Raw genomic sequence first — 4314 nt, 5'->3', positions numbered from 1 at the left:
GTGGCCGCTGTCGCGGGGTAGTTCCCGCCGAGGGTGCGCGACGCCGATGTTGCTCGGGGGGGAGTCCCGAGGGGTCCGCTTGCCGATAACGCGGAGATGGCGTCCGCTGTGGCTCGGGTCCTCTCTTCCTTCCACCACCTACCGCGTCTACCCTCGTCCTCTTCTCTCTTGCCGTTACTACCCCCGCAACACTCCCGATATCACGACACTAACGTGGGGGGGAGAGGGTTGGAATCCCTCCGTGACACCTTCAAGAATAGTCGAGGGAGAAGCCCTCACGGGTGCATCTCACGACTCTTTGACAACGAAGTCCGCGGGAGATTATATCATACGCGAGTAACACCCATGCCACTTCACAGATTAGCACTGAAGTCCATTGCCGCTATCGGTGTCATCGACAATCCAGAATTTGTACTTCGCGGTCCATACTCCATATCGCTCCGGCGCACTGCGATGACGAAAAAAAAAGGGAAACACCGAATTGAGCGTTCGCGCACCCGCACTGAACCAATTTCCCCACTGGTTACACTGACGAAGGATCACCCATTCGTAATTGTTCTTTTACCACCGAAGGAAACACCCTTGTGTGAGAGGTGATCTTCCGGGACCATGTGCTCCGTGAAGAAACGCGACGGCGAACGGAGCTTGATGCGCACGAGACGAGGGACGACTCTGCCTGCGCCAAGGTAAGTCCGAACGGTTCCGACGAGCCGGAGCCGCGTTACGGAGTGAGGGTACCGGCAAGGCCGAGTCCAATCCTGGTGTTTGGCAGCGCCGCCTGGCGACGAGACCGGAATCAGCGGCAACATCGCGAAAGGGGGCGGAGTCAGAGGCCACTCCCACACCACCCCACTCGTTGCGCGATATGTCGGTTCCACCCCTTCTGCGTCTCGCACGCTGTGATGAAGCGTTCATTCTCCCGGTGAACGGGTTTGCTCGAGAAGGAAGGAAGGGCAGAAGGAAGATCGAGGGAGAAGGAAGCCGGCGCCGCTGCGCCTCGCATTGTCGTAACCTCTAGGGTAATCATAAATTGTTGAAATACGAGAGTTTTCTTCCTCAACAAAAGGAAACAATTTTTTTTTCTCCACCGAGAGCCGTGAAGTTTATGATTGGGTGAATTTTCTCCATGATAAAGTTTTGTCGACATTTTAGCGAGTTTTTTTGGGGATATCTACATGAAAAGTTTATTATATAAGCTACACATTTTTAAAAATAAACAAGATCTTGAATATGTTTTGATTTTTACCAATATTTCTACTAATTAAACATTTAAAAAATTTATAATTATTTAAAAGACAGTAATACTATACTTAACATTACAATATTAAAACTATTTAACACTAGTAATCTGAACTCAGAGAAGAATGGAATCATATAGATATAAAATATTGAGATGTATAGTCAAGAAAGTAAATATTACAATTCAGGGGTCGGTCGTATTTAAAATAACATTATTTAAAATATGTATTTTAAATAACAAAAAGTAAAAGAGTTATTTAGTATTTATTATTTTAAATAGCTTCTTCTGATCTATTTCTTATTCAATATTTTAAATATATTTTTGAAATCTATTTTATATTTTTCATTTTAAATAAGTCGTATCAGTTTTTTATTGATCCCTGCGATATTTTATTTTAAATAAGTTTCTGGAACCTATTTTATATTTGTTATTTTAAATAAGTTGTATCAGTTATTTTACCGACCCCTGTTACAATTGCTTTTTTTTTTTTTATGACAATAATTCTCATCGACGTGAGAAGATGCTGCAGAATAGTCGCTTCTCGTTTTTTAATTTCACATTCATTCACGATGTACTATAATATCACGACTTTTTTATAATATCGCGATTTGTCAAACAAGACTCCTTAAGCTTTTACAGAATTAACACGCACGTCACAACATACACTATAAAAAAACTTTTTTTTTCAGTTCCAGCGTAATGCTAAACCCTTCACCCCCTCGTCACAATTGCGTTTCGCTCAAAAACGATGCAAAAGTGGGGGAGACGAACTCCGGAGCCGACCAAGGGGGAGAGAAAGAGACCGTAGAGCCGACCGTCCGATATCCCGTCATAAAGAGAAACCGGTTTCGTCACAACGTAGACGGAAACCGTCGCTCTCCGATCAGAAATTCCTGATGCGATGCTCCCGATGATGGAATCCGCGAAAACAGCGTTCGCGTCCCGCTTTGACCCGCGCCGGTCGTCATCGTTGCCGACAGTCGCCTTATTCCGCGGCGCGATTAAGCCGGGTGTTTACAGGGGAAACCGAGCAACGGAATGCAGAAAAACACGTCGACGAAGTGAGCTGTCGACGGTGCTGGCGCTCGTGCACGGGGGGGACGCATTCCTAGGTAACTCCCTGAGATCCTGTCGCGTCGCGACTGTGTATTCAAATTCTATTGCGAGATGAATATCGTTGATAAAGAGCAGCTTTGAGAGGGGAACGACGTTCAATCCGAACTTCGGCATTGCCAGATAGAATTGAAGGATGTATTAAACATATATAACATCAACCAAGGGAATATGACATGAAATAAAGGAAAGAGAAGAAGAAATAGAGTTAATTAATCATCATCACTTAATATAACCTTCACTTTATGATAGCTTCAAATTTTCAAAGATATTTAAAGTTTTAAAGTGCACTCAGAGGAAAAAATGACATACCGATAAAGGTGACTACTATACAAGTTTTATATATGCATAAGTTTCAAATATGCATAGTTGAATAAACTATTTTATAGTTGCAATAATAATAAAATAGTTTATTTTTTGTATAGCTATGTACATTAATTCTACATATGAGACTTGTATAGTTGTTATACGTTTATAGTTGCTATATGTTTTACTCTGAAAATGAATGGCAAAATGAGAAATGGAGCGATATAGTTATAACTTTTATAAACTACGTCGGAATTTTTGCACATGTTATGTATTCACTTCAAAATATTTGTCTACTGGCACTATATAATACCGGAATCATTTCTTTTGTTACATTTGCCACCACGAAATAATACGCTGAAAATGTGCTTGGACATTTGAAACTCTCCATTATTTTCGGCATTATTCTCTTCCACAAACGAAAGTGGTTTGCGAGCGGTAAACCGTAAAGCAGCTTCCGAATTGAAAGTGGCGGTCAGGTTCAAAAGAGCCGCTGGCGCTTTTGAGCTTTGTCTCTGGCTAAAATCCCCGCGCTGCTGGTCGAAAGGGCTTGCGTTTGCTGAATTTGCGTCGCTCTTTATGCTTTCGACTTCGAACAGCAACATAGAGAGAAACGTAAATCCGCGTTGAGTTGAATTATTGGAAACTCCACGTTGAGTTGAATTATTGGAAACTCCAAACTTGAATGAGATCGAGCAGAATAGATTGTTTGACAGGAAAGTAGAGATTTAAAAAAATCTATTATAAGAAATTTAATTCAATAAAGGGGAAACTTGTTTACAAAAGAAAAATATAATCACCTGAATTCTAATATTCTGAACGAAATTTAAATTTAAGATCAGCATTCGAAAACAATAATTTGAAATTTATAGATAATTAGAACTTCGAAACATCTAAAAATTTCAAATATTAAAGATCTTAGTTACAAATTTAAAATTATGCATCACGTAAAGTTTTGCGTATCGGAAGATCCAAACATCATGAACATTCCTAAAGTCTGACAGCAAAATATCGAGTCTTGACAGGGAGATCAACGCCTGCAAGCAATGCAACTCGACGCCTAAAAGGTCGCACCTTGAGCTGCGGAAAGGACACCCGCTTTCCGCAGTCCGGCTGGCCACTATATTCTCGGGTCGCCTGTAAGCTAAATGGTCCACCCAGTGGTCATTGTCGCCATTGTCTGCGTCCGGCAAGCCGCGGGCACGCGCGAATTTCGTATAACGTGTTGAGAAGCAGGACGCGCGCGACAATGAGCGGTCGGGCCGGTTACACGCGGGGTCCGCAACGAACGTTACAATGAACGGAAACCTTATAAATGTTCGGACAGCGAACGTTCGCGTTTCGGAGCACAAACGAACTAAGGCATGCACATAGAACCCCAATTCCTATATGACGGTTGCGACATAAATCTTCATATATCTTCGTTTGTGAATCGTACACGGAAAGAACAATTTTGCTGAATCCAGATCTGAAAATAATTTTTGTTCAACAATCAAAATAATTTTGTGCGAAAGTCAAAGTGACTGCTAGAATATCAAAACGTTTTATAGCAATTGCTTATCAGTTTTAACATTCCAACAAATTATTTTGATGATTTAACAAAAAATTATTTTCAGATCTGTTCTCAGCAAAATCTTTAGACCTTTCAACAAAAT

At 41.4% G+C, this 4314-nt stretch overlaps 1 pseudogene; it reads left to right on the top strand.

Moving 5' to 3' along the window:
• The first annotated feature begins 330 nt into the window (after nt 1-330).
• On the top strand, nt 331-1037 carry LOC105459600 (annotated as a pseudogene).
• The last annotated feature ends 3277 nt before the right edge of the window (nt 1038-4314 follow it).

The sequence above is a fragment of the Wasmannia auropunctata genome, unplaced genomic scaffold (assembly GCF_000956235.1).
Source record: "Wasmannia auropunctata unplaced genomic scaffold, wasmannia.A_1.0 LD334179.1, whole genome shotgun sequence".
NCBI classification, from domain to species: Eukaryota; Metazoa; Arthropoda; class Insecta; order Hymenoptera; family Formicidae; genus Wasmannia; species Wasmannia auropunctata.
Note: the sequence above shows the minus strand (reverse complement) of the source record. Positions and strands in the feature narration are given on the sequence as shown.